Source organism: Pocillopora damicornis, unplaced genomic scaffold, assembly GCF_964200805.1.
Source record: "Pocillopora damicornis unplaced genomic scaffold, jaPocDami1.2 SCAFFOLD_1885, whole genome shotgun sequence".
Taxonomy (NCBI): Eukaryota; Metazoa; Cnidaria; class Anthozoa; order Scleractinia; family Pocilloporidae; genus Pocillopora; species Pocillopora damicornis.
The window spans coordinates 11,251-34,494 of NW_028292494.1; the positions used below are offsets into that span (position 1 = coordinate 11,251).

The window sequence follows — 23,244 nt, forward strand, 5'->3', positions numbered from 1 at the left end:
CTATTGTGAGATCTTAATTGCCTCCAAATTCTTCTTACATTATTTTTTTAATGTTTTTACTTAATTTTGTATATGTATCGATTTAAATAGCTATGATTGTAAAAAAATATTTACATATACAGAATTTAAAATAAATCAAAATATAAGAATTTTATTTCTTTATTATCTACGCTTCGCTTCCAAATAGCACATTGCTTCTTCGTATGTTTATGGGTACACCTATTTAATTTCATCATCAAATTAGAAAGTAAAATGAAACTCGTTTGTAAGCCCCCCTCCTCTGCATTAATTAAACAAATTTTAATTTAAAAAGTTAAAAACTAACATATCAAGCTATGATTTAGTTACATTTTAAGCCTTAACACAAACTCTTATAGTTCTACCTTTTGTATACACTATCTTACTCACTAAATTTAGCGTCTCTCCAATATGCACTGGCTGAATAAAGTTCATTTGATCGCATGATATTATTTTCTAAAATCCAATTTAATAACGATTTATTAATTTTTTACAGGGTTCTATTTGCCATCGGTAAAGAGATACGCAGTGCACCAGGCTATCTCAAAACCTTGTCTCATTAAATAGCCGCCAAATATATTACCATGTTTATTTCTCTCCTGATCATGCATTAATAGACAGTTTTAGTTAATTGTTTTCTTCATTGGTATCAAATTCTGTTTTTTCCTCTCTACTTTACTTGATGTAAAAAGAGAATGAATGATCTCAGATTATTCACGACCAGGAGGAGACTTTAGCAGAGATGATTTTGACAGTTTTCTTCTCTTCATCATATTTAAATCTCCAAATTCAAATCTTTCCTTCGCACTGTATATATCATTTCCTCCCATTTAGGATATGTCTAGAGGAGGAATTTTTATGCCCTCATTTTCTAATCTTGCAGCAAATACAAATAATGCATGACCTATATATTAATATTAGCTTTTTCTACCATATTATCTAGTTTAGAAGTCAATCGATGCCATTAGTGTGGAATTTCCATTCCAAATCGGATAGCTGGTTAGTCTTAAATCTCTGTCTAGTTATAAATTAGATAAAAAATCGATATGATCGACTGATGCAGTAACAAGAAAGTAGTTTTTATTATTCTGATAAAATTAATTGGTTTAAACGTATTTATAGCATGTGTCCCCTGCCAGTGCATCCATTTCTTATAGTATCATTCCAAATCAGATTTATTAGAAATCTAGCTTTCGATAAGCTTACCTATAATACATTCATTTATATGCATGTACATTAAAAACTAATATAGGAGAAGAAGTATAATTACTTTAATTAATTTGATTTTGTAAATGGATATTAGACTTGCAACCAGCCAGTAGTAGGAGAAGAATTATTAGTTTAATAATTTGATTTAGGAACTCCCTTTATTTTGATGATATCTCTATCCAAAAATTATCTGAAGAACATCAGATTGGAGAGCGCGCTTATTGTATCATTATCTTCTTAAGAGTTTAGATATCTCGCATTTTAGGGCTATTAAATTTTTCTTATTTTATCGTAACTTGGTAGAGTTGATTAGAAGGAAAAAAATCTTTTTTTAATGTGCTATTCAATTCTCGGGGAAATGTTTCTGAGTAATTTAGAATTTAATTTTTTTATCATGATAAAATTATAAGAAAATATAGGGAAGAAGTATTATTTTAATCATACAAATTACATTAAATAATTAACAAGAAAAATATACCTATATTTACCAATATACAAAGAGAATTCCCCAAAACCCCAAAACCCCAAAACCCCAAAACCCCAAAACCCCTCAAAATATATGAAGGTAAACTTGAGCACTTTCAATTTTTAATTAAATGTACAAAATTAATTTCGAATACTATTCAAGAAAAATTTATTTATTACATGTACTAAGTTTTTATAAAATTTTATATAATATGATAATCTAGTTTCATACATTGTTGTTGTCCATCTCAATATCTGGCAGTGTTAGGTCTCTTTTATGAAATGGCATCATCTTACTATTTTCAGAGAACTGAGGACTCTGTGATTGAGAGCGAAATTTCATGATTTTACTCATCATCGCACCCATTTTTTATCGAGTTTTCTGTATATTTGAATCGTCAATCCCTTATTTCTCCGCTTACTTTAACCTCAAAAATGCATTATTCACTGCTTTCCCTATTTTTTTGTAGTTTATTGCAATGAATGATTTTTTTTACTAGCCCTGGTGACATTTAAAGAATGTATTCAGATCATTTTTGTTATTCCAGTAGTTAGTTTGTCTATACACATATACAATTAGGCATTATAAAATTACTTCAAAAATACAGGTGTTCCAGCTTTATGGGATGGAAAAAAGTCCGTTGTCATTCTCTACGTTTTACTATATTAATAACTCTATCTTTCAGCCTACAAAATGATAAAATATTATTAAAGTCTACATTTTTAGGGTTATCAAAATGATCATCTAACATTGCAAATCTATCGCCAACTATTGAAGTCTTGCCCTCTATCGGGTTACATGGAATAAAATTTGGACTCCCGATACTCTAATGATCTTCCCTATATATTTGTCTTTATCTGATATTCGAATTTCAAGTAGGTGAAGATATTCTTTTAATAGCATTTTCTCTAATCTACCATTCTCGCTTTTTTAATGAAGACGACAATTGACTTCTTGGTTGCGATTAAGCAACACTTTTCTTTCCCTATTGACTTTGATAAGATTAATTTTTCATTTCATCTTAAATCTTTGAGGCTATTGAATCAAAGTTAGGCTTTTCAATCAGCTTTGGAAATCTTCAAATCATTAACTTTTGTCTAATTTTATTAAAACTAGTGCATTAATTACTCTGCTTGATATTTTTTCTTGGCATAACGTTCGCTTTAATACGGTTATTTTTAGCTCCAATATTTTTTATTATCGGGACGTAAAAAATTAGCTTAGTAGTTAATTTGAGATAGAACTTGACTGTCTAATAATTAAGTGTGAATAAGGAGATATTGTAATTTTACCTCGATATGGAGAGTAATTTCGGTAGTATATTGCTCGCATATATTTGTTTAATAAACTTAATTTTAATTTTAATATCAATATACTTAAAATTATTGCCAAAACTCATTTTTATTTCATTATTGAGTTGCTTGTTTTAATGACCTAATTTCTAGATTTATCATCAATTAATGTGAAAATATCTCCATTCTAACTCTCCTCTGATTAAATAGCAGACATACTATCATCTTATTGATCATCAGTAAGTAATTTCCCTCTCTTCTTTGATTTACTCCTCCTTTCATTTACCCTCAAAGAATTTTTAAAGAAAGTGGTAGTTTTTTTGCACTAAACGACATCAAGCTCTCTTATTTCATACTTTTAGAACGCGACTCTCAAATTGAATTTCCCCTCATTAACAAGCTTAAAAGTATTATCTCTATTTGATGTTAAAATTATATCTAGTCCCTTATAATTCTTGCCTGGTCAAGTATCAACTCTCCCTACAAAATATTTTCCTTCCTTATTTTATATCCAAAAATTAGTATAATCGCAGATAAAATTTAGAGGATTATATTGTCCTTATTATAGCTCAAGTGATATTCCCGTAATATAATAAACACCTGGTATCTTCAAATAAGCTTAAGATTATTTCTTAATGTTAATAAACTACATGTATATATATATATATATACTTATAAATCTTCAAAATATTTTTAATAGTTAAAAAGTATTTTATCAATCAATACTGAGCTTTTCTCTTAGTTTGACTCGTAGTCACTCTTGCAGAGGAAATAGATTTAGCAGGAGATTGTCCCTGAGATAACGCATTTTACAAATCATCATATGCTAACAAATATTAACAAATATCAGAACGTGAAATATAAAAATTACCAGCTTTTTGAAGTAACTGAGTGTTCTATAATTTCTAAATGAGTTATAACTCCTCTTGCTCCATTTGAGAAACGGCATTCTAATATTTGTAAACATGAGAATACTATATTTTTTACTTAGAGCTCGATGCGCCTCTTCTACTCTCCAATAATCTTATTTTAACTTTCCTATTTCAATTTCATTTTCTTTTCTTAGGCCTCTCTCATACGTCGCTACTCGGCTTCTCTCTCCAAATTTTTGATGGTAGATTTAACTGACATATTTTTTAGCAAGTCTTGCTTCTTCTGGAGTAGGATCATTTATTTGTTTTACTAGAATATTGTTATTAACTTTAATTAGTCTACTAACTCCTTTTTATAACTGCCGCTGAGTAGCATTCTCTCAATTTTTACCCCAGGTCTGCATTCTACCTCCTTTAATAGTCTCTTTCATAGCCTCTTTTACAGCTCGATTTTGCTCCATCTTTAGAACTCTATCCTCTTCTTGCTTTTTTTTGAACTATTTGAGATAATACTTAAATTGACTACAAATTACTTCTTCTTTTTATTTTTGAGCTCTTGCATTGCGCTCTCGCAGCATAATAATTTACTATGCTCGTTTCTTGGTGTCTTAAATCTTTTTTTGAGCCTATTAAGAGATGTAGACTAATTGGTAGTTGTTACCTTTTTCTCTTCCATTTTGAGTAAGGCGATTCTTGCTTGAAGTAATCTTGCATCTTAAGATGCTTGTTTTTTAGCAAGCTTAGCCTTTATTAATCTCTAATGGAGTGGCTCTTCTTAGTAGTTTTATCCATTCTAATATCCGTTCTCTAGGGTAGTAAAAATTATTTAACTGTTAAATTAATTCATACCTTATTATGGAGACATTTCCTCCTAATATCCATCCTCTGGATGATAGCTTTGCTAAATGATAAATTTAAAGATCTGAAACATCTCATAATAATTGTACTGCTGATGCACTTACCATTTTCTTTAGAAATTTCAAAAATTTAAAATAGAAGAATATTTTAGTAATAAAATATAAATAAACTCATGAATAAAAGTATGAAGAATTAATCTTCATTGCGATTAAGCTCTTCTCTTCTCATGTTAGCTCATTATTTTCTATATTTTTCTGTACTCATCCATTGAAACTTTTCTCTAAATTAAGATCTTTCCAAAATCAGAGGCTATATCTGAAATTACTGGTATATTAGATCGAATCAGTGGCTAAAGGCCAACTTTTGAGATCAGTAAATCAGTGTGCTATAATTTGAATTTAAGTAGATATAAGCCTACTACTTACTGAATCGCTAAAATTTTAATAGTCATGCAAGAGCTCCTTCTTTTATTATTCCACACCTCGCATACTGTTATACGCTGTCCTGAATTTAATCATTGTTCTCCATGTATTGTAAGAAAAATATGATTATATCAAGTTAAAGCTACTAGCTTTCTTACTGGCTAAGTTGTAGATCAAATCATCTTCACGCTTGCAAAATTCATAGAACTCTTTGGCTTGGAGTCTTTGCTTGGCTAAGCGCTTCATTTCAATCTTTCTAGTTTCCAGCAAACGCTGATAATCTTGTATTTTATTTTTGTATTTTTATGTGTGAGATATATTTGTTTCATTGTCCTTATTATTTTAGACATCCTTTTACTCAGCTTTTATTACTTCAATGATTTACTTTTCTTTTTTATTTCCTGTACTTTTTGTAAATGGGAATAGCATATTGAGTAATGCCTTTCATTAGCTCTTTGACATATTTTTGATTAAACTTGAAGAAAACGACTTGAACTTTAGTATGTCTGATTCTTACAGCTCCAGTGAGACTCGCTAATATATGGGCATATCACACTTATTATACCAAATTACCTTGCATAGATAATTAAGAATCTTCTCCTTAAATTGAATAACGGTTAGCTTAATGTCAATATCTGAAAATATTTTTTAATTCAATTTTTTTGATGTCTTGCTATTGAAATAAGCTTTGTACTCTTACCATTGAAAAAAACACAATGTCTCTTTGATTTAAAAATGAAAGTATTAGCTTCAAGCAGCCATTTCAATCAATATCTTCTCCAAAGCAAATTATCTCAAATTTAAACTTAATTCGCCTTTATCTTTATTGCTTTTATTCTTCCGCTAAAAAATTACTCTAGCCAATCTACTACCGATCTCCTACCCTCCTGTTGTTGTTCTACACCAACTATTACGAAAGCATAATTAATTTATATTATAATAATAATAATAATTATTATAAAATAGGAACGGGAAACATGCAATCAAAGAAAAAAGATATTGACTAGAGATAAAGCTTTATCTTACCAAATCTAGGCGATAACATTGGATTTCTCAGCGATTTGATCACAGAAATGCATGAAAAAGACGATCCGCATTCAAGTGAACTTCAATAAGTTAACCCCTAAAAATTAGTGGGAAAGTTAATTATTACAATCGATGATAAAGGAAATAGATAAATCGATAAAGTGTAAAACTCTGTATCTGATGAGATATAAACTTAAAAGTTGAAGTCTCAGCTTAATCGTATGGCAAAATAGTTTAAAATTCCTGTTGATGAAGTATGTGATTTATATGTGGCGGTATCTGGAGACTTCAATGCATTGAGAAAGAGCCTCAGAGGCTAAGATGTCAAGATGTGGACGGATGAAGAAGATGAAGCGTTGTACTTGCCCTCTACTTCTAAGCCTTATAAAGATTTACTAAGAGAAAGAGGAGCTGAAGAACTTAATATGAGAAAGGAGTTTTTATAACTTCATAATTATCTATGAACAATGAGCTGAAAATTAATAGCATATCTTTTTACTGAGTGATGATGATTATATATTTTCGCTCCTTAATTTATAAGAAAGATTATATATTTGTTAATAATTATTAAAATGAAATTTAATTTGATTGTGTTATTTATAGCTTTATGCTGTGAAGGATTCGAAATGATGAGAGTTAATAGTGCACAAGCTTTTCTCAAAATTAAGGATGGACCGATTTCTTTTTCTTACACGCTCATCAATGAAAATGTAATATTATGAATTCAATTCGTTAACTCAATTTCATCTTTTAGAATTAATATTTCTGTTAAATTTAAGTTGGAACTCCACCGTAGAAGTTTAAGGTTATACTTGACACTGGGTCAGAGTATCTTCTATTGCCATCATAAGAGTGCAGAAGTGATGCCTGTTTAAAGCATAATCGTCTCCGTTATAAAGACTCTAAAACATTTAAGTAATTGAACAAAAATGAAGTTAAAATTAAATTCGGAACAGGCTAAATTAAAGGTTCAGTTATCTCTGATAAGTATGTAAATATTTAGCGAAAAATGTGTAAACACATTGAATAGAGTTTGCATCAAATCAATTTGCGCAGAAAACTTACCACTTATATTAATGAAAGATGCAAGTGACATGCCATTTCTAAAAGCTAAATTTGATGGTATTTTAGGCCTTGGAAGAAGAAAAATTGGGACTAACTCTTAGATAACTAACATAGTCTAAATGCTATATTAGTAGAGAAAAATCCTCGATAATTCATTCTCACTCTACTTCTCAAGAGGGACGGATGATAAATTTGCAAGCCAGCTTATCCTCGGTGGATAATCCCATAAACTATACGAATAAAGTTTGGATTACATGGAGGTCATTGACTAAGTATAGAGTCATCACTAAGAAGCATCTGTTGGACTCTGGAAAGTTTAAATTGATTCAATCACCATTGGTACAGAGGTTTTAGATCTTTGTATAGGTAAACAAAAATATGAATTAAATTTAATACGATGACTATAATTCTAGAATAAAAATGCTTTGCCTACTTTGATTCAGGGTCATAATATATCGGAGGCGATTCAGCTCTGATTGAAATGATAGTTGATACGCTAGATTTATCTCACGACTGCAAAAATTTACAAGCAATGAAGTTCATTAAGTATGTGTATCATTGTAAAAATGTAAAACTTTTAGAATCGGCATTCAAGGACATGAGTTTTCTCTTGAGCCTGAAGATTATATTCTTTAGAAATAGATAAAATAAGATGTTATTGATGATGATGGAAGCTAAAGCATTGTTTCTTAGTACAAGTGCGCCATTTAAATGACTACTATTGAGTTTGATCGTTAAAATTCAAGTCATAATCTAGTCCTTGGTCTTCCATTCTTGAAGAAGTACTACACGACCTATATATTTTCAAGCAAGAGATAAACTGGGATTTCCCCAACCCCAAAACCCCAAAACCCCAAAACCCCAAAACCCCCCCAAAACTTAAAAAATTTTTGATTCAAATAATTTCTTTTGTTTATTAACTTTATATATATATATATTATACCTAGAATATGGAACATTTTAGAAATATTTAAATATTTACATCGACTCTTTTAAGTGCTATTTTTGTCTCTTTGAGCGATTAAAGATTAATTTAAAATATGGTTATTATTAATATATGACTGTAAAGCAAATTTATTGATGATAACTCAAGTATCAAAATATTATACAATTTATCAATCAATGAGTAACAGCTCCTTCCCCTGTCGTCGCCCAAGCTGGACCCTTAGGTGCAAGATGAGAGGTAAATATCGATTTAAATTGACGATCTCTGTATGTCATAATATTCTCGTGTTTATGATGCTCCCATGCGATAAAAATATCTGCTGCATCAAGACTCTTCTCTCCTATTGCCACTGCTAATCCATCAATATATTTAGTCTGATATATAATTTGATCTTCTTCAGATTTTAACTTTGATGCAGCTACAGCATCTTCTTATATCCATTTCACTCTTTCTTAAAATTCAGGAATTTTTACTTTACCGCTGATAATTGCACGAATATATAAACCTTGCAAATAAAACATTGAAAACGTATAAAATTGGTCTTGCATTCCAACATAGAACATTCTCTCATTTTTAGGGTGGACAATTTGCTGGTAAAGTGGTGGGTTGAAAATATTGGCAGTTTTCAAGCGAATTGCTTCATCAATGAATGGGAAGTCATGAATGTATCCAGTGCATTTGATAAAGACGTCATAATCTTCAGAGCTTCCGTCTGAAAACTCGACTTTTGAGCCTGACATAGTTTTAATTTACGTAAATCCCTTCTCTTCAATTCCTGTTGGCCACTTGAATGGAAATTTCTTAGACCTATTGGCAATTGTCACTTTTTAAGCGCCAAACTTGTAGCATTGCAAAGCAACATCTTCTGAGGAATAAGATCCACCCACAACAAGTACTCTTTTTCCCTTGTAGAGTCTAGAATCTCTGAAAAAATGGCTGTGAAAGACTTCGCCTGTAAATTGTTATTACCCTGGAAACTTAGGGTCATTTGGACTTGAAAAGTGGCCAGTTGAGACGATCACATAATCAAACTCTTTGGTCTGAACATCTCCAGTTTATAAATTCTTTTTAGTTAAGAGAAACATCTATTTCTTATCATCATAGACAATATTTTCGACCAATGTTGAGCATTGAATTTTTTCTCGAAGCTTGAAATGATCCATAAAGCCAATAACATACTTGGTCATATCATGTCGTGTGAAGAAAGATGGCGTGTCTTTAGAAAAGTGATAAATTGGAATCTCTAACGCTTATTTTGGGCCATTTATCCAGAGATCCTGATAAACACTGCTATGAACAGTCAATCCATACTTATCAACTTTGTTGGGATTAAAAAACCATTGACCGCCAGGCTGCTCTTGTTTATCAAAGACTTAGAAGTCAATTAAATCAGAGATAGTTGAAAGAGCATATGAAGTATAGATTCCGCTGGGTCCTGCACCGACAACTGCTACTTTTTTTTTCGATTCCATGATATAGGAAGGGAGTAAAAGAGTCTAATATTTAGAGGATATTATTAAATATAATAAAAAATAACTCCAAGTCAGCTTTGATAAGTAGAAATATATAGATATGATGTCATCAATGATGATTACAATGATAGTAGCTATCAATTTTATTAATTTATTAAAATAGCTAGGTTTGTTATTTACTAAGATATTGGGGAATTGAAAAATCTAGAACTTGATTGAGTAACAAGATATTTAAGATCTTTCGTCATACACACTTCTATGAAGGATGATCTTGATCGAAAATTAATTAATTTAGGAAAAAATTAGGTTGTATGTTAATTAAATTAGTCATAATACAAATTAACAATTATAAAGAATAAACTTTAATATTAAATGTAAGATTTGCAAGAATAATTTAATGAAGCGAAAGAGAAATTAAACGGTAGAAATAAATAGCTAATCGCGATATAATAAATGATATAGACGTAATCTTTCAATCTTGAGGAGGTACTATTCTCTAATATCATCTTCAAATCATCATCACTAGATCAAGAAAAGACAAGCCCATATTGAACTCAAGAAACAAGATTATTAATAGCATATATGATAAAAAGTAAGGCAACCTGATTGTCCTCAGAAATATTATTCTAGAAATAATTTATTAATGAAATAAGATAATAAAAGTAAAAGCTCTTTTAAAGCTTAATGCAATGCTAAAAATTGAATCAATAACTTAATAAGTAATATATCTATTTCCTTGATTTCGAAACATGAATTACTTTAGAAAATTTTTGGAAGATACTTAAAATGCATTCGAAGAGATTGATTAAAGTGTTCTGTAATCAATTAGTCACTATAAATAACGCAATGAAATGTAGTAATTAGAGCAGAAGCTGATGGATCTTAGATTGGCGAATAAATAATAAAAAGTCGTTAGTTTTGGAGGAAGTAAAAATGAGAATGCCAAAGTGAGTTCTGAATCATCAACAGAGGCTCCAATATAATAATCGAAGTAAGAGAGCTACTCTTAAGAGAACATTAAACATGAAGATATGATGATGAATGCAATCGGAGATGATAATGGAGGACCGAATTCGATCGCTAAAAAGATACTGCAATAAAATAGTTCTCCTCATAAGCGAGGTGAGAAGTCGAATTAATCAAACAGTGCTGTTGTAGTATCATCGAATAATAATAGTGGCAAATTGCAAGAAATTGATACTGATGATAAGGCGATGGGACTATCTGATTTTAAATATGACTTAGTTTTTGATGATGATTAAAACTAAGAAAATGAGGATGATGAGTTACAATAAGTGGAGTAAAATAGTGATGACGATGATGATGGCGAATAATAATGTTGATTTTAGCTTGTAGAATTTAATATTTATAAGTATATTATAGATTGAAAATAAAATCCATTTTTATATTGTTAGTATCTTTTTCTTGAAATTTAAATGAAAGTTATCTTTTTTATAAAATTCATTGTTCAAACCTACTACGATATAAATTCTTTCTTTTCATCTTAAGAAAAATATTTGTTTTCCTAAGCATACAAACGAGGAGTCTTATTATATCTATCTACTATAGAATCGATATTTGCTCCATTATCAATGAGTAGCTCTAATACCTTTATATTCTTATTATTCTAAGCCGCATGGTGAGCAGGAGTCTTCTTATCATTGTCTTGGGAGTTAATATCAGCTCCTCTATCTATAAGCAGCTTCAATATTTCTACATTTTCATTCTTCTATGCAGCATAGTGGGTTGGAGTTCTGCTATAAATGTCAAGAGAATGTATGCTGACTTCTTTATCTATAAGTAGTTTTAATACCTCGACATTACTATTTAATGCTGCATAGTGAGCAGGAGTCTTCTTATCTTTATCCTAGGAATTAATAATAGCTCCTTTTTATATAAGGACCTTCAAATTTTCTACATTACTATTTTATGCAGCAAAGTGAGCTGGAGTCTTCTCACAAAAATTAATACAGTTTATTTTTGCTCCTTTTTCAATTAAGAATTTTAGAACTTCTACATTACTATTTTTCCATGCTGCATGGTGAGCTGTAGATGTCTCCTAATCGTCAAGAGATAAAATATCCGCTCCTTTATCAATTAAAAGTTTTAGAACTTCTAAATTACTATTCTATGCTGCATAGTGAACAGAAAATTACTTAATATCGTCAGTATTTGCTATCAGTAGTTTAATTACTTCAACATTATTATTCAATGCTGCATACTGAATTGGAGTCTTACCTTGCTCGTCTTAATCATGAATATCGACTTTTTTATCAATCAGTAACTTCAATACTTCCACATTACTATTCTATGCTGCATAGTGAGCAGGAGTGCTTTGATCTTCGTCTTTCTAATCAATCTTGGCTCCTTTATCAATCAAATATTACAAAACTTCTGCATTACTATTCTATGCTGCATAGTGTGGAGAAGTCCTTTATTTTTAGTCCAAAAAATTAATATCGGCTCCTTTATCTATCAAAAGCTCCAATACTTATACGTTGCTATACATTAAGGCACAACTTAATGCAGTACATCCATTACTGCCTTAAAAATTTATTTCTCCATCTCTTTTCAAAATTTCTAACACAAAATTTTTGTTATTCATTTTGCAAGACTGAATTAATAAATTCTCCTTCCATACTTTTTTATCCATTTAGGAGATATTTTAAAGTTCCTAAATCTATTAGATTGTAAATTTACCTTGTCGAGATCCTTCAGGTCTTAAATACGCGACCTCTAAATTATTTAGTGAGTTTATATGTTGATTTCAAGAAGCTCAAATTTTTACTTCAGACGTTTACATATGCCCTGATTAATATGAAAATTGATATTCTTACCGAATGCATTGCTATGACTTATTTGTTTTAATTCTAGCACTAGAACTCCAAGGCTTGATCAAACAAAAATTAGATTAGCTTTTCAACATCAATTGTAATTGAGGACTCAAACTAATCAGAAATTTATTATTGATAAAAAACGCTTTATATATTTCTTATTACATTCTAATTGATTTCGTTGCTCGCCTCTTTCATCTTTTCAATGTTACTTTTACCATTTTATAGAATAGATTCATATTTCTCTTTATATAATCCCTTTTGTCTATCTAGAATTTAGCTAAATTTTTTTTAAATGCATTTATTGATGCGATTTAGAGCTTGCTTGAATTTTAATTTGACCCCATTGAATCTTTAATTTGTGAGTTCTTAAATTTTGTTCTTTTATTCACTAAGATACTATTATTACTTCTAGTTATTCTAAGCCATTTTATGGATTCTTTATAAAAAGCCTCTTATATTATTTAATTTTATATCACAATCTAAAATTATTTGTTGATTTCATGATATTTGGAGCACTATATTGAAGAAATTAAATTTATTAGATGTGATAACAGTAGGGATTTGTTTCAAATTTATTCATGAAGTAGGATAGGTAATGGAATATTCAAGATAAATAATGATAACTAAGAATGAATTACAGAATGTGTGTACACAATTATAAATTCAAAAGCTAAAATTAAATTTTTTCATTAACATCTACTCTCCAGATATTATACTCCCTTCTTCGACACATCTATCTTATAATCAAAGCTTTACTTTAGAGCTAATTTAACCAGAAGATCTGCTGTTTAATTGTATTATCTTCTAATAAATGTCATATCAACATCTTTGAAATCAAGAACTAGGCAGTGAGTCTAAATCAAATATTTAATTTCATGTAAAATATTTATATTACAATAGCTGCAAACTTCTTGAGCACATCATTATAAATATTTTTCGTACGATTAAGTTGAGATATTGCTAATTAAGAATCTGATAGCAGAGAGCAGCTCTTAACACCCATTAGTTTGAAAAAGAATAGAGATAGTAATAAGGACAGGTGCTCACACTAATTATTTGTAGTTTATTGCAGACGGAAACTCATAGCAATATATGGTATGTACTCTTTGTTTTTATGGTCTTGAATCATAATGCAGATTCCAACTCCTCCCTATTTAAAGTTATTATCAATGTAAATTTAATCTATAGAAATAATATATATTACTTACTGTATCACTCTTTCTGACCCAGCCCCCATCACAGAACGCAGCCATTTTATCTGGTTATGCTCTTTTAATAAGTTTTCCTGCTTAATTTAGGATATTAACGTCTTACTTAGAAATTTTAAACTTAATTTTATCAATTATGCTAATTGAGAGAGCTTATTTCTTTGTTTTCATTACAAATCCAAGCTCTTAAAGTGAATAGTTTTAATTTGAAGATTTAGAAGATGAGGGATTTTTGCCTTTTGGTATAGATGAGCGATATTATTTATATTTCTTTGACTATCTTGGGGGGGACATTATTTACTCTTGGAGTTTTTAGATCGCTTAGTCAGAGAGTTATTACTGCTAAATTGATTTTTTTGCTTTTGTGCCTTTCTTTTTATTTTAAACAATTGGTTGATCATACTTTTCTTAGTCTGAAGAATAAAGGGTTGGTGCTTTTGTTTCTTTCTTTTTCATAGCTTTGGTTTTTGATTTCTATTTTGATTAAGAAAGGTTTTATAGTTTTTTTGTTTTTTTTTACTTCTTTGTTTTTTATTCCGATTGTTTTTACTCTGAAAATTGCTCTTACTTTTTGGCCTTTTTTTACTTCTTTTTTTTTTACTTTGATTACATGTAATTTTATTCAGGAAGTTGCTCTTACTTTTTAGACTTTTTTTTAGATTTCTGACTTTTCTTATCTGACTCCTTTGATTCTTAATTAGTAGATTCTTTTTTCTTTGACTAGCTTTTTTAATCTTTGTTTTTGGAAACTTTATTCTATTCTTACTTCTTCTTCTTTTATTTCGGTAACACACTCATAATCCTCTAGTCGATAGCGCTATACTAAGATTAAGCTTTAGAGCCAAAGCTTTTAAAATCTAAATGCTAGTGCCCACAAAACTGTCCAAAAATGCCTGAATAAGGTAAATATTAATTTGAAACTCTTAGTCTCTATTCCTCACCCCAAAACCCCAAAACCCCAAAACCCCAAAACCCCAAAACCCCAAAACCTTGAATTAGCCTTATATTCCTAAAAACTTTCTATATCTTTATCATTTTGTTTATCAATATTTATATAATTCAAATAATTAAAATAGATATTAATTATAATGCATAGATATCACAATTTGGCATTTTTTATAAACCTTAGAAATTATGGATATTGACTTTATACAGGCCCTAATTATATTCCATTAATCATTGTTCCTGCATAAGCTTTGCGATAGCCTCAGCTGCCTCTTATCGAGTGATCTTTCCATCTCCATTTTTGTCAAATGAACTCATAATAATTTACAGCTCATCAGCGACGATTTTGCCTTTAAATACTTCCATCACTTAATGAGCATCTATATACCCATCTCCATTCTTGTCAAGTTCTTTGAATAATTGATCAACAGCTGCATCTACTTAATCTTGCATTATTCAATTTTTTATTATTCCTTAAGGTATATTTATAAATATATATTTTGTACGAGTATATAATTAAATTTGCTAAATCAATATTTCTAATTCAGACTTTTTTAATCGAGTTATAACTTTAATATACAAATGCATTCATCATCTGATCATTCATTTATTTAAACATTTGCTCAAATTCTTCATGAGCTTTTTGGTAATGAGTACATCAAATATGGCTTGAAAAAGTCATACATACTCTATGCAGTTTGAGGAAGATCCTACAACAACACACCGTTCAATTTCAAGCCAGGTGTTCCGACAATCTAGTTATACACTGCATCTTTCCATTCAACTCTTGCGTTAATTTCATAAGTGTATCCATCCCATGCTTTTCTAAGCTCTGATTGATCAACTTTCAAACTTTCGCTCGCTAATTAAATGGCCTAGTCAATGACTTGATTTTGGTTTAAATTTTCAGCTCCCGAGAGAAATCTTTACTGATTATCAAATATGGTATCAATGTAGGTGAGAGTCTAATCTCCTGAGTAATTGAGGGAAACGTAATTTTAGAGCTTATGGGTAATGAAGGAGTAAGTGTGGTATGGCAGTGAGATAAAATGAAAATGAAGATCAATAACGTCTTAGACTCGAAGTGTTGAAGTAAGGCCCATTTGAATGAATTCTTTAAATTGAGGATAAAACGCCTTGCAATCACTGCAGCAAAGATCCATATAGAGATCAATACGGACTTTAGGGTCTATTTTGGGGGGAACCGGATATTTGAATCCGCCCTGAGTCGCTGGGATTGGGACAAATTGGTCGCAATTTACCGATAATACGAAGAGTGATGCGAAGATGATTAATATTGTGGTCATAATTGAATTGAATTAAATATTATAATTTTATGGCGTCATGGTTATTCAATATTTAAAGGATACATTTTATTGACTATATTTCCCCCCAAAACCCCAAAACCCCAAAACCCCAAAACCCCAAAACCCCAGTACTGATAGCTTAATAAGTTTTAAGAAAACAACATATCATTCAAATTAGTCCTATATCAAATTAAATTAGAACTCATTTATTAACTTTATAAACGAAGTTGAATTTACATTATTATGATACATGATTAAATTTACCAATTTGAATCAACTAATTTAATATTATAATCGATCAAAAAAACCGATTTGGATATGACCTCGCCATTTGTTTCTCTTAATTTTTTTTACCTAATCTCATTATTGGATTTGGACTTTATTGAAATCGTACGCCATTAGGACTCTTACCAGCTATATCCTGTCTTCTAGGCTCACTAATTTAAGGGAGTATCTACTAACTTTTCTACCAATTCTACTACTGCTAACTATCTTTCAGAAGAGTTGGCTAACCAATATAATCACCATAAACAGAGTTATCTGATTCTTATTACTGAAGGATAACCTCCATGACACTTTTAATCCTCGGATCACTTATAATAATCTTGAACATTAATTTTTTGTCTATTTGATTTCTAGAAGTATGACCACCAACCTATTTATCTGATCCAATAACTGAATCGAACAAATAATTAACTATTTCTTCGCTCCCTTAATTAATCGCTTAGAAGCTCTCATTCGCTTTAAGCTTCTTCGGCAGTTTTTTATCTAAAATTTTATAGCTAGCTGGTATTTTTTGAATCATTAAAATGCTTAAGAATTATTTAAGCTCTCTTTTTAAAACAAACCCATTAGAATTACTATCCATCAAATAGCAAAAAAACATCACTTTTTGCTCAAAAGTACCTTTCTAAAGCTTCTTCACATCTTTTAAAAATTAACTAAAGGTTGGATTTCTCTTGAAGTTTAACCTCCTTCCTACAACTTTTTAATACTAATCAACATTGTTTTAATCTTATATTTTCTTTTAAAACATATATCTCGCCGAGATCAACGATTGTTGTAGAAGACGGTAAACTATTCTATTCAAAAATATTTTTTCCTCATCATTTAAATTTGGGAAGTTAGATCCATCTAATTTAGATGCTTAGTATAAATGAAAATCGAATTATTGTAGCATTGTCTCTGATAATAGGTCAGTTCTACATCTGTGCAAAAAGAATAATTCCAAATTAAGCACTCTTCCATTTTGTCTCTTCTAGTTGATAAAATTTTTGTAGATGTATTACTGCACTAAAAATTTAAAATATGCAACGAGTTATTTATAATAGATAGTTTCTTTATTCGTCGGAAAAGAGAATTTTTGCATTTTAATCCATTTGTATCGTGCAGAATTAACTTTGTTTTGACCTTGAGAGTCAATTTGAAATGATTCATTGAATACTTTGCTTTTTTGATTTTTCAATTAAATAGTTCTTGAACGGCCAAAGGGGCTTTATTCTTCCTATGCTATAGCAGTGAGAGAGAATTTGTGATGATCCAGTTGCGATCTATGATGGATGTCTTCATAGCATTCCTAACAAAAACTGTCTTTACACTCCCTACAGTACAAAAAAGCCTAATTTTTAGAGCATTGCTGACATAAAATAATAGGACTACTTTTGGAGGAAAATTTAGATATTAGAGCCACTCTATTTGTAAGATATTATTTCTCTATTCTAGTGTAGGTATTCCCTAACAACTGTAGAGCAATATTTTCCAATATCAATTAAGTAATATCTCCTGGTTAAGCTCTGGTATGGCGATAAGCCTGCTCTAATATTCGCTAATTTTTAACTAAATCAATAGCAGCCCGCTCATGTTACTCAGACTCTGACTCTTAATCACTCTCTTTAGACTTAATTTAACCGACTGAATTCTTAAAAAATACACCACTCAAAATTTTCTAAGAGAATATACTTCCTCTTCTTTAAAAAGATAAATTTCCTGCTGTTTAACCTAATATTGAAGGCTTCCTGCAGTCATTTATCTACTAACTTTGGAACTGTACCTAGAGCTGTAATTTTTCAATCTCGTTTTCCTACATCTCAAGGGCTTTCTTTCTTTTAAGTTAATCATCCTGAAGATTTTTGTAGTTTGCTTTGAGTGAGATATTAGCCTTCTCAAACTTTTGCAGTTACTTTTACAGCTTCTATATTTTTTTCTAAGTTAATAGCTCTTTCAATTTCTTATTCTAAGTATCATCAAATTGCTTCTTACCTATCAATTGACGAACCCATTTCGCTTTTTTTGCAGGTGAGTTAATCAAGAGAGATCTAAACAAAACTAATACGTGTTCGATGATTATTAAAGCCCAGATGAAATTAATTTAAGTTGAATATTTGGTTCGTAATCCGCTGAAAACAATGTAAGAAAGTAATAAATTTGATATTAAGCAAATGATTGTTAGAAACTCCCATATACCCTACCATGTTCCAATCCCAGTTGCTTTATGAGTAATATTTCTTTGCAAATACTTTGAGTCAAAATAGATTCCGTATTTGATTTCTAATATATTCGCAAAGAGAGCTAACAAGCAGGATATTGGAGAAACAGCTGCGAACATTGTTATGTACCCAAATTGAACCATTAGTTAAGAGTATCTATCAATAACAAGTTGAGCATTTTCCATTCTTGCATCCATTTATACACTATCAACCGGTATTTCACCTTGAATATTTCCTGATCTTACATCATAAACCATTCAAGGCAAACACTCTTCTTTTTTGGTACTTTTAGAAATTGTCGATTTTCTCATTAGTTAAGGGCTTTATACTCTTACCTATGGCCTTCTATTTTTTATAATTTTTGTCAAGGCCTTGAAATATTTCTTCTTTTTATAAAAGAACAAGATCCAAGGAAGAATATTCTTTAGTAGAAACAAACTTAGCATTCTAGCTAATATAAGTCCAACCACAAGATACCATAATGATTAAAAGCCTTACGAAGATGTGTATGCAGCATATGCCAAGGATGTATTAGAGTTCACAAATTTAAAGAAAAATAATTTATACACTAATGCTCTTTCGTAAGAGTCGAAAAATTAATAATTTTACCTATTAGTTGACCAATTGGCGATAGCCTGATAAATTAAATTGATGATAGAAATTGATATTCCATTGATTGTTCCGAAGAGTAACTAAATAATTACCTATCCCTAATATTTTTCCTTTTCATTCTCAAGGAATATAAATATAATAACTGAGCAAGCAAGCAATCCAATCAGTATTGGAATTGACAAAAGTAGCAGCAAAATTCTTTTTTTTTTAGGTGCAAAACTTTTGATAGAATAAGTTACATTATCAATTGTATGATCTCCATTAAATTACACTCTCTTTTATCTAATAGGGTTGTCAATTTCGCTCATTAAACCCCATTTAGTAGCTATTTCTGAAGACTTCCTCTACCACTTAATAACTGCAAGACTCCCCCAAATACAAATTAGACCAGAAAATATAGAAAGAAAAACTTCAACTAAATGCTGATCCTCCTTTGCCACATCATTAAAGAAAAAGATTCTAATAATAAATATAATTGCACCTGGAATCACAGGAATAAGCAACCAAGCAGTGTAAAAACTCACCCAAGCATAATAAAATGCTCTCATTTCTCCGAAGTAATTACGCAATGTTGTAAATTATGGATAATTTATTTCCTCGCCTTCAATGAATAGCTATCAAATGAGATTAAACGGAGCTGGTTTATACCATCTTCTCTGCAGCCAATAGTCTTTGATTGGTCGAAGTTATTCAAACTAACGCAGGAGTATGACATTTTGTAAAGCTTTTTGAGAGGTAAGCATGTTAAAGTCTATTGAGCTTCTTAGATACTCCAAGCTTATGCGTTGTAAATCTTTAGAGCGAAACGGTTAAAATTGTAATCTCTTCAAGCAAGAAAATGGCTGAAACTCTAAAGATATCTTATCGCGAACCAGAACTTTCAAGCTTTATGCTTATTTTTCAATTATTTAGCTTTGTAAGGAGAGGAGGAGATATAATGAAGACGGCTGATTTAGAGGTCCAAACATTAGAACATTAAATTTGAAATCAAGGAGCTATCTAATTAATGCATTGACAACGTCACGATTCTACTTTGATACTTTGATAGCTAAAATAGGGGCTTTAATAACTGGTGGTTGGATGTTTTATTAACCAATCATACTGTTTTATGATTTTAATACACTTTAGTTGTTTCTTCGATTAAAAGATAATTAATTTAAGGGGGCCTCTCCTTACATTTAGTTTCACCCATCTTAGTTAATTCTCTTTACAGTGCTATGTCTCTTAAAGCCCAAAACTGATTATCGATGCATCTTCTTGGATGGTGCATGAGATGATGAATTTTACTCGCTAATTTAATTAATAGCAGAAATATCATTAGCATCACTGCTTTAGTTAAGTTTTTTATTATTAACACCAGTTAAAGCACCAATTGCGACTGACTTCATAGACACCATCATGTTAAACGGCAGCACGCTTAGCTGAGGAACCAAATCAAAATTATCATCCTTTGAATTCGAAGTGGTTAATACCAGGTACTGAAGTAAGTAGTCTCTTGGACGCCAGCCGTCTGCATTTCTCCTATTGGCATTACATGCGAAGCCATTACTATTAAAAGATTTTGATAAGCGATTGCAACATTTTTGATGACCACATGCCGCTGCAAGGTGGAGAGGAGTATTTCCACCGATGTCGACTAAATCAAAGGGCCTTTCGTCTTTAGTATTCATAGCGATTCTCTTAATCTAGTCTAAAAATAACTGAAATTGATTTCAAACTAGTTTGGGATATTTTGAGAGAGCAAAAGTTAGTCGATGCTAGTAGTTCATATCTCGCCTGAAAAAGCAATTATCTTTCTAATAGCGATTATAGAAAATTTTACGATAGTCCTTATTCTTTCAATCTTATGCTTGAACGATTGATGAGTTTATTAAGGTATTAAATTACAACTGATTTCCCCTCAGGGCAGCTGCATGAATCGCTGTTCTGTTTTTATCGAATTGATTGGGTCCGAAAATAAATGCACTAAATTTTGATATTCTATTAGTCATCTACGGAATCAATGATTACGCGTCAGAGGTAAAAAGCCAATAAAGCATTCTGGTGTGAAGCTGTGGGCTTAGTAGAAAGATAGTATCAGGATATCAATCGAAGTCATTTAGCTAATAGGTTTTCTCAATCAATGGTGTTAAGTGATTGATCAAACTGGCTATACATCATTTGTGCCCCATTATTCCTGCGATGTCAATTGGAAATCAGCCCTAATAGTCAGGTAAATATGCTTTGCAATTGTTGTTTTAAAGTAAGACTCTAAGAGAGAAAATATCTCCATGCAAACAGACCCAGTGAATGGCAGACCATAGTGTACGTTTGTTAAAGCAATTGATATCGATGTTGACTTATAAAGATTGAAGCAGCCTTAAACATTTTAGTCTATTTCTAGCATTTTATTTTATACAACATAATATTAGAGGTGTGTTACCATATTTGTCTTTACTGTTAAATGGATGTTACTAAGTACTCTTGTTAAGCTATAGTTGATTCGCTATTTTCTTTAATCGGGTGTACTACTGTGCGAGAGCTGTGCGATGTATATCTGTTCGACTGTTCCGATCTCGTTGAATAAGATCGATGGATGCATAGGCTTAATTGTTTATGTTATTTGTATTATAGGTTATGTTCTATTCGTTTTATTCTTCCTTATAATATGATTATTCTTGACTTTATGATGTCATATTAAGTTGATATTGCTAAAATTTTTTGTCTTTTTAGAGAAATTGTTATTATTCTTGAATTTAAAGTAGTTCATTGTTAAAATTCTATCTGAATAGAGAATTGTATTAAGATGCTGCTCCTCCATTTTTGTTATTGATTGAGAAAAACTTTGATTATTCGATCTGGGAAGCATTGATGTTGGGAATAGATGCAAGAGATTCCTTAATAGAGTTTGTTTAGCTTACGTTTGAGCCCTATTAAAAGATTGCCTTTTTTGAGTCTTGTTAAAATATCGCCTTTCTTCTATCCATTTAAATTTAAAAAATTCTGATTTTTAAGCTGAATTATATGGATTATTATGCATTTAATAATTTAATAAAAAGACAAATTAAAGAGTGGAAGCTTTAAGGTTATCATCAAATCAACATGGCAGCAGTTCAATTGATCAATCTAATTATTAAAAATGCGCATCATCACTGTTTAGATGGCTTTCCTGTAGAGCTCACATTCGATGCATAGGTCCAGCTATAACATGGTATAATAATTCATTCTCTAAATGCTCTTAACTCTTAAATTACTCCCGCTAATTGTTAATTTTAGATCTAATATGGAAGTTTATCTTCTTTGGCTCTCCATGTGACCAACAATACGATCAAGTCCTCGATTAATTTTGTATCACTGCATGTTAACCAGGAATTCATAGATTTTAAGTCAATGTATTGATGTTTCTTTCGAATAATAATCCATATAATATAGCTTGATGCTCCGAACTTGAAATAAATTCCACTGAACGACATCCTTGGATGCACTGCACTTGTACTAGTTGGCTAATATGCGGGAAGATAATTTGTTAGATGTGGATATTATGTTTCCACTAACTACAATGATGAATAATTATTATAAAACCCGCCTGAATAAATAGATATAAATAAAGTATTTAGAACGATTATAGTTGATAAGCCAAGATTGTTTAATATTCCTATCAAGTGGGGGATCGAAGGCTACGGAATACCATACCCTACAGAAGAAGAAGAGTAAAAGCTCGAATAAGATTACACCAATATAATCAGAAATTAGATGATGGGATAACTTGAAAAAGAAATGAATATGAAAAATTAAGGGATTAATCAGAATAATGAAAATGCAGGCTTAATGACATCATTTACGACACCGGAGAAGTTTTGAAAATAACGTGAATAAGTATAATTTAGATTATGTTGATTATTAATGAAAAAAAATATTTTCAAATTATTAAACTAAAATTTTATTTAATGGTAGAGTAGATTTCAAATGGATGTGTGGTAAGTGTATTAAATATTTAGAAAATCTACTATAATATTGATATTAATAAACAACCAATCATGATTTAAAAGCTTAATTCTATTATCTATTGTCTTAGTAAAATTATGCATTAAATATATACGCATATTTTAAAAAGTTTTTAAGATTAAGCTTAATTAATTATCTCGAGAAATTCAAATATTTAGAGGTCAGAAATCTTGTTAGAAATCTGGGGTTTTGGGGTTTTGGGGTTTTGGGGTTTTGGGG

General features: G+C 30.4%; 1 long non-coding RNA gene across 1 annotated transcript; it reads right to left on the reverse strand.

Annotated features, from left to right (window-relative positions):
* Positions 1-3,876: 3,876 nt before the first annotated feature.
* LOC149033865 (uncharacterized) lies at positions 3,877-4,337 on the reverse strand. Its single transcript, XR_016183249.1, has 3 exons — positions 4,205-4,337; positions 3,973-4,167; positions 3,877-3,935 (listed from the first exon to the last, which is right to left on the reverse strand). It is a non-coding gene; the product is annotated as an uncharacterized LOC149033865 (long non-coding RNA).
* Positions 4,338-23,244: the final 18,907 nt, after the last annotated feature.